At 45.2% G+C, this 8,684-nt stretch overlaps 1 long non-coding RNA gene across 1 annotated transcript in view; it reads left to right on the plus strand.

Moving 5' to 3' along the window:
• The window catches only part of LOC121058603, a 110,426-nt gene extending 103,660 nt beyond the window's left edge, over positions 1-6,766 (plus strand). The window contains exon 4 of the long non-coding RNA XR_005814264.1: positions 6,112-6,766. This is a non-coding gene — a long non-coding RNA (uncharacterized LOC121058603). The remainder of the gene's footprint in view (positions 1-6,111) is intronic.
• Positions 6,767-8,684: the final 1,918 nt, after the last annotated feature.

Genomic DNA, 8,684 nt, shown 5'->3' on the forward strand with positions numbered 1-8,684 from the left:
GGGGGTTTGATTCATCAGCAGCCAAATACTTCCTATAAAATTTCATTGGATACCCCATAAAAATATAGGTAATAAACATGTCACCTCTTTTTTATGGAATAGTGAATTATTTAGTGGAAACTATGACTTGAAAGCTGGGGCTGTTTAAAACCTCATGACATACTTAGCTCATCCATCCTAAGCATTTCAGAGCTTTCCTTTGAAAAGAATGGGGTTAGAAAAGAGCCAGATTTGTGCCGAGGTCAGCGCGGGGCCCGAGTGGACTGATGCAAGCCTTGGCACCTCCACCACTTCTGGTCTCTGTGCTAGAATTCACAGGAAAGTGAATTTTAACCTTTCCATTTTGAAATGGCTGGGTGAGATTGCTTAGGGGTGATTTTTTTTCTTTGTTTGGTTTTCTGCTATTCCTATGAGAAATGTCTTTTTTTTTTTTTTTTTTTTTATGGCTTTGTTAAAATTGTTCTGCAAGTGAGTGTGCGCACACATGAGATTAGGCGTGTTCACAGCCATTTTTAGAACATGTAAAAACATGGTTTTAAAGACATTTTTGCTGTCAAAAATAATTTCTGTTGTGAAAGTTTTCCTGTACATTACCAGTGTTTGATTCCCCCAAAATATAAGAAACCTTAGTTTTTCACCTCTTTTCTTTTCTTTTCTTTTCTTTTCTTTTCTTTTCTTTTCTTTTCTTTTCTTTTCTTTTCTTTTCTTTTCTTTTCTTTTCTTTTCTTTTCTTTTCTTTTCTTTTTTCTTTTCTTTTCTTTTCTTTTCTTTTCTTTTCTTTTCTTTTCTTTTCTTTTCTTTTCTTTTCTTTTCTTTTCTTTTCTTTTTTCTTTTCTTTTCTTTTCTTTTTTTTTTTTTCCCTCAGTGTTGATGAAAGTATTTTACTGCAGGAAAATCTATTTGATAGAAAAAAAAATAATATTGACTTCCGTGTTCCTTCTTGCACATTATCTCCCCTTTCTGCTCGCCCTTAAGGTCATGCAATAGCTCGTGTTCAGCACAGCGGTGTTATGAAGGATTAAACCGAGGGGAGTGAAATGGGAAGTTTTGTGCGCAGAGATGTCTGTGGATGCTCAGCTGCTCTATTTTAGGACTGGCACTTGTGCAAGTTGCTCAGAAACATGCATCACCACTAGTCCCGTGAACTTGAGGAACACTCTTCATCACGCTGCCCTGGTTCATTTGCCAGCCCAGGCAGACCTGTGGCTTCTGTAGGCTGCTGGAAGGCTCCACGCTCAGAATTTATTTGCTCCTGACAACCCTTGCTGTATTCCCTTCCAAATGCAGCTATCAGGATCCCGTGCTGACCCCGTGAGGTAGCCAAGTATCCATCTTCTTGCCATTGCCCACCACTGTAGGGTCAATAATTAAAACCCTTTATTCTTATCCTTGACATAGCACAATAGTGGAAGTAATTGGAGACTCCCACGGGCCCCAGTGGAAGTCTGCGATGGCTGCTGGTAACATTAATTTTCTTCGTGTGTCGTTGAGGCAAGTGCAGAATGAGCCTAATTAAATTCAGAGGTTCAGAAAAAGGAAGGGGCTGATCTGTGATTTTTTTTCTACCAAAAGGCAATTCACGGCCAGCAGTGTTCGATGGTGTTGGAGGTAAGAGGGAAAAAGGAGAGATGAGAAATGCTGGACAAGTGGGAATTACGTGATAAGGCCAGCGGGGAAAGCAGCTGGGACCACCAAAGACCCTGGGGCCTGGACTGCCCACCTTCCCCGGAGGGCCAGGGCTCCTGAGCCTGCAGGCGCAGCTCCTCTGCAGACTGAGAAGAGCAGCAGGAGACTGGAGAGGTCCCAGCTGCTGTTTACCTTGTGTCAGGCAGGGCTGCAGGCTCAGTTCCCTGGCGACATGAGGATGCTGATGGCCATGCCCACCTCCAGCCACTTTGAAGCCCGAAGTAACGTGATGGGACTTTGCATTTTGTCATGCACTGCTCATTGCTTCCCAGGTCTTCAAAGCATTCTGCAGACCCAATTAGCTTTTGAGGTCTCCTTTCCTCTCCTCCCATTGCAGGAAGAATGGGACGGATAACTGGGTGTCCCAAAGTTTCTCCCCAAAAATATAATTTCCAGGACTAGTTTTGGTGGTTTATGAGAGAGTTTGGGAGAGGAGGAGAGCAAAACTGAGTGGAAAATCCAGGAGTTCTGGCTTTCTCTCTGCTTGGACTACTGACAGATCAAGATGTGTCTTGCTCTTGGGATCTATGTATCTCTAAACCAGGACTGTAAATGTCCCAGCCTGATATTTAGGGACATTTTTTGTACCTTAGTATATAATCTTCAATGTAATATGACCATGGAAAATGATGCTCTTTCATCTGAAATGATCTTTTAAAGGACATTTTTCTGTCTCCCTTTTATTCCTCCCCGCCTCCTGTCTGCAGTTTTTATTCATTTTCAGGGCTCCTCGTGAAAATATAATGAAATGTCTTGCTCTGACTCTGCTCTCAAAGTAGCCAGGCTGTGCCTGTGTCCCTCCCTGCCCCTTTCCACAGCTTCATTGCTCTGGAGGTGGACAAAATCCTTTTCATTCTCAACCCAAATATATTTGTGGAAACTTTATAACTACTTATCTCACTTATATATAGCCATGTGTGTTTAGAAGTATTTAGCATTTTGATTGTAGTTATCACCTGTGAGTTTTTCCTTTGTTTTCTTTCTTTATGTCCCCTGCTTCTTTGCTTGGTCCTTGTAGGTTGAATGCCGCACTTTTTCTTCTGATTGAATGGATTCTGATCTGAGTCTTAATGTGATAAAATAGGCAGGGTTTGCAACAGGGGAAGGGAATAAGGAAAAATTATGTCGCCAGGTGAGATGTGTTACTGTGGAGGTGAGCACTCTGCTCATCTGCCAGGATGCAACAATCCCATTTTGTAGGAAATTCAAAGGGCTGAGATATGCCCAGGTTGCAGAGAGAAGCAAGGATGAGATGACAGCAGAGCTGGACCTTGCCTTACCTCTTTTTGTCCTCGTACTCCTGCTGGCATGGAGGAAACAGGAAGAAGGCCAAGTTAGGGCAAGCTAGAAGTGAGGGCTCTGGAGCTGCTAAGAAAGCTGGCCAGCTCTGTTTCAAAGGCAGGCAGCTGGCTGGAGCTGGTCGGAGGAACAACTCTGCCATCTGAATCAGGAATTCCCTTCAGGCCAAGGCAGGATCTCCGTTTAAAACCTTAGCCCTTTGCATTCACTTACAAGATTAGGGATGCGGAGAGCTGGTTAAAAGCATCGTTACTGATGGTTTTTAAGCAGAAAAAAGCAGGCTGAGAGTTTATTGTCCTGGGGGAGACCCCCTCTCCCTCTGCCACTGCAGAGAGGGCAAAACACTCACCTTGCAGCACAGGCAGAGGGGTTTCTAGGGTGTTACCCACCCCATGGCAGTGAGAACAGGGTCCCCAGGATGGTGGAGAGGTCTTCAGTCCCGTAGCACTCTTCTTCATGCACTAATTGACTCTACCCAGCAGCCCTTCTATAACCAAGTCCCTGTACGAACAAAACCTTTCCAAAATGCATGTTGCACTGCCAGGAGGTGGTGCTTTTTGATCAGGGGAGTTCCACCAGGAACATCATTAAGGAAGGAAAATTTTGTTGCAGCTCTGACAGCTATTCAGCGGTGTGGATGTGCTGGAGCAGCCCTCCTGGCTCCTCTGAGAGCAGCTGCTCCTGTCTCTGCTAGCTCAGAGCTTGTGTGTGCTGCAGGAACAGCCCTGAAAGAACAGCAGCAGTGTTGCTCTGAACCGCCTGGCCACCACAGGAGAAAACTATGGGATGCTTTCATATGAGGCCTTAATTAATGAGCCCATACAGCGAAGTAGCAAGCTGAAGTGCCCTCCCTAGCATTTTGCCTGAGTCTGTCAAGTCCTGTGAAGCTCTATTGAAATCCAGTCATTCGATGGGAATTCTCCTCTCTGTATACATATTTTGTTGGAGTGTTTTTCAGCACATGGCTGATACAAAATGACTAGTCAGTACTGAGATCCTCATGGGCACTGTGCTGTTATCAAAGCACGGTATTATTCTAATCCTAGGGAACCACCAGGATAGGATCTGAGATCCTGGTGCCATAGTGCCACAGCTGCAGGCAGCCTTCCCTGCTGGACATGCAGCACGCATCCCCAGCCCACTGCCACACGAACGGCTGTCCCCTTGGAGCAAAGACAGCTCTGCTCTGGTCCTCGCTGCTTTTTTTTGCCATGGGGATCAGCCCACGGGAAGCAGAGGGACCTCTCTGCCATTGCACCGAGGGGATGGTGCCTGCCTGGGTGGTGTGCTCCAGTCAGGAATTAGAAAGCATCCTTGGGATCCCTCATCTGGAAGTGTTGCCAAACCCTACAGTCACAGTTTGGGAGCTGGGAAAGCTGGGGAGGGCAGTGTGTCTGTCGTGTTTTCATCCAGACATCTGCTGGTGACCCCACAGGAGAGCAGGAGTGGGATAGATGGGTGTTTGTCTTTTCCAGACGAGCTGCTCGTGTTATCTGCTAATGATGCTGGCACAAGCAGTCAGCTGTAACCTCTGGGCAGATAAAAACCTTGCTCAAGCAGCTGTCTGGGAAAAAAACAACAACCGAGGTGTTGCCAAATGCTTTTCTTTCCTTTCCCTTTGTTGCATGAAAATTCTTGTCAACTGCAAGCTCAAGGAAGGGGAAGAAGTTTAATTCCCACTGAAATACTGTTCGCTGTTTGGGTTCCAGTATATCTTACCAGCACAGATGTTCCTCTGTCGTTCTCCCTCTCCTGAATGGCTTTCAGAAATAAATTGGGAATTGGGTGATTCACAGCACTTTAGAGCCCATTTTGCGAGGAAATGAGCAGGACTTTGCCAGGGCTGCGTGGGCTGGATTCACACCTTGGTCTTTGCTGCTGTTTCCTGGGGTGGTTCCGCACACCAGCCGCTGCCAAATTGCTGCTTTACAGCGGTGGCTTTTTGCTGTGCCTGGCTTGTAGCCCTCGAGAGGCTGTTGTCAGTCATCCCGCCCCCTGGCACAGCCCGAGAGTCCCCGCTCACGGGCGTGCGTGCACTTGCACGTCCCTCTGTGGGAGCTTTGCTCGGCTGCCAAAGTTTTGCTCTTCTTCCACAATATTTATCTCTGCTGTTTTCTTTTGTTGCTTTCCCCATCTCAGTGTGCACCATGAATTGTAGAACAGGGGCAGAGCGGGAAGAAACAGCTTACGCCCCCCAGGAGAGCAGCAGCAGGGGTTTTGGTGTGAATGCAGGGCAGCTGGCTCGCTCCGCACACCGCCTTTCCGGACCCCAGGCTTAACTCAGCAGCGCCTTCTCCCACTTGTGTGGGGAAATTAAAGCACGCAGAGTGGCATTTCACAGTGCTCGTCTGTATTATACCCACCTCGAACCTGGTGGTCACTTCCCCCTGGGCTGCGGCATGACATCCCATTCTCCCTTTGCTGGAAATGACGGCGTGTGCTTCGTGTGTCTGCACGGGTTCAGGCAGGAGGTGCTTGTGTGATGACCAGAGGGCATCTTACACCTTCCACTCTTCATTTTAATTGAGGTTTTGAGGGTGGGAGAGGTTTTCTCTTCCGAGTTCTTGGTACGCTGAAGCCACGTTGGGATGAGTTCCTTGGCAGTGTGACGCCTCCCGGACAGGCATCGTGTTCAGAAACGCCAGCTGAACTTTTGGTGGTCGCGGATGGGATCAGAGACAAGAAATGTCATCAGGAACAGACCTTTCCCTCTCGCCCCCGGGTGCCGAATTAAAAGTCCTGTGGCTCAGAAGTGCGAGGTAACAGCAGGCCAGCCCTGGTCTCTGCTGAGGCAGTCTGTTCTGAGCAAGGGGGACTGCTTCTGCCGAGCTGACTTTAGCTTTGCCCTTTTCATGTTGCATTTAGCTCAGCAGGGTTTTACATTTTTGTCACTTTTAGAGTGGCTTGTCTCAGAGACCTTTGTCAAAACCTCCCTCTGTCATCTCTAGGGGATGCATCCACAGGTCACACACAATGGCAGGTAATGGCCAGGAGAAATGGAGGGAGAAGCTCAGAAATGGGGGTCAAGAATAGAAAAGTGGGCAAGTGGGATTCCCCAGCCAGAGGCTGAGCCCAGTTAGTCTCTCCCATCACACAGAAGGGCACTAAAGCATTTTATCCTTGCAGGTCACCTGGTAGGAGAGCAGAGCTGGTCCCAAACGTGCGGGTGAAAGGCTGCGGACAGCAGCTCAGCAAATGCAGAATCACCCCTGGTGTGTTTCACCCTTTCAAAATGGGGGTGTGAAGCAAGAATCGGGGAATTCTCCCAGCAAAAGCAGTTTGATAATCCATCACGGACTGCAGTCCCTCCTGTGGTCGGCTCTAGTGGTTCTGGAGATGAGTTTTTGTAGTTCTTAGCCCATGTCTCATTGATTGAAGCTAAAAATGGACCTGACAGATGGGTCTGTGAACACATTTAGTTCAGACATGAGATGGTTTTTATAAGGAGTGATATAACAGGAACAGACACAAACCCACAAAACTGTTTAGGTGGACCTTCATCAGTTGACAAAACTGTAATTGTTTGCTTCAGAGTTGATGTTTATGGTTTATCAGGTGAAAAAGTGGAATTTAAATAATTTCACAAGGAAACATCAGAGACTATTATGCTAAAAATGCCAAACCAGGACATCTCATCATCGTCAATATTCTTTTATATCCCCCTGTCAAAATTAGTGCATTTTCACAACATATTTTGATTTTGAAAGAATGAGATTTTCAAATGGAAAATAGTGCCATTCGGTCCTCACATTCATTTTATTCAAAATGAGTTTTGGTGGCAGTTTCAGACACTTTGCTTTCTGTGAATACTCCATGATTGCAACTTTCTGAAACATGTTTAATGGCAACACGATATTTAAAAATAGTTTCTACTGATAAATCTTGGCCTAAATCTTGTCAGTTAAGAGTGTCTGGGAAGTGTATTTGGAGCAGCTTTGATTCTTGCCTGTGGTTACACGGCATATTTTAAACCCCTGATTGGATAAGCAAAACTCTCAGCATCATATTTCCTGTATAAATGTTTATGATTATGAAACTCTGAATTTGTTTTTCAGTGATGGTTCTGCTTAAAATGGTGTTTAATACACTTTTTTCCAGGCCATTCATTAGCTATGGTTCTTAACAAAAAAAGAAAGAAAAAAAAAGAGCAGCCTCTGGGCACTCCTTATCTTTCGAGCTTTTATGCGTTTTCTTTCATTGCCCACATTTGTTTGTTACTTATACCTGTTGTGCTTAATTTAAATTGAGATCACAAGTGCTTTTTAGCAGCACTTATCTTGCTGTGTGTATACACAGTTCCTAGCGTAACAGGAGCCTAATCTGGATGGCATTTGTTGGCACGCAAATAAATAGCAATAGTGAAACAATACTGCATCTTTATTGTAATGGTTGTGCTGGTGACTGCTCATCTGATATTCCAAGCATATGTTAGACAGATATATTAACCAGGTCTTCTCACTCATACCTTGCAGACAATGCCTCCTAAAGGCTTGCTTTAAAAAATGGTATTTAATTTAATTATAAACACTGTTTTTTCTCTCAGAAAGATAGATAAGTTTGCATCACTTAACTTTAAGGCTGGAATCCTTTCATTCAGGAATGGAAGTAGGGATATTTTTCTTCTGCCACGATCACTAGACTCAGTGATGCCCACTTTAGTCTGCATCCCAAAACAGCCAAACCCAGTGCTGCTGTTTCAGAGGACAGAAAGCGTGTGGTTCTCAGTAAAGGCCAGCAATAAAATTACACGAGGGCATTCCCTGCCACCCGCACCAGCTGTGGACAGGAGCAAGCCCCTCTGAAACGAAAGGGAGTCTTTGGGCCAGCTGTTATGAGCTTCGTACCCAGTCTCTTGCACTTGATTTATAGGCCAAAGCAGGAGTCTGTATCCCTCTAAGCCTTTTATCCTACAGAGCTCAAGATGAGAGCTAAGATGCTCTGCCTCTGAGAACACGCCCTCTTCTGGGGCAATCCTAAATTCCTGCCTCTGCAGCACCTCGTACTCTGGAGTTCCGCTGCCTAATTACACCGCATGTGAAAAGAGTATTTCCTTTTATCAGTTTTAAATGAATTGCCTTTTAATTTAATTGGATTCTTGTATTATGAAAAGTAAAACCAGGAGCCTCCAGCTGACCTTCTCTGTGCCATTTATTACCTTACATGCCTCTGTCATGTCACCTTTTATTCATCTCCTCCCCGAATAATCTAATCTTTATATTTTTAATCTCTTCTAACAGAGGATCCTTTGCAAGCTCCACATTATTTGCGATATGGGTCTCAGATCCTGAGACCTGCGGTAGAGCCCAGATGTTCTAAGCAAGCTGTTAACATTGAGAACGGTGGCAAGCATCTAATGAAAATTACACGGTGATGTGATGAGTTATTCCAGCTTTCTGGATCATTATGGTGACATAAATGGTCTTTCTGCTAGTCTTAGAATCCAATACACTAAATCTTATTAATAAGTGTCTCCTCAATTGAAATCAATGATGCATGGCATTACCTGACATAAATGAAGATTTGAGAGAGTGACCTACAGCCACAGATGGGCTAACAGCGAGCTATCAAACTTCTAGCTGCTTATATATTGGGAATGAAGGCCTACATACAGCTTTGGTCTGTGTTCTTTGGAAGCCATTTCCTACCAATGCTTTCAAAAGATAATACCAGCCAAGGCTGCTACCGTGGCATAGCCTAAA

This window comes from Cygnus olor, chromosome 22 (assembly GCF_009769625.2).
Source record: "Cygnus olor isolate bCygOlo1 chromosome 22, bCygOlo1.pri.v2, whole genome shotgun sequence".
Taxonomy (NCBI): Eukaryota; Metazoa; Chordata; class Aves; order Anseriformes; family Anatidae; genus Cygnus; species Cygnus olor.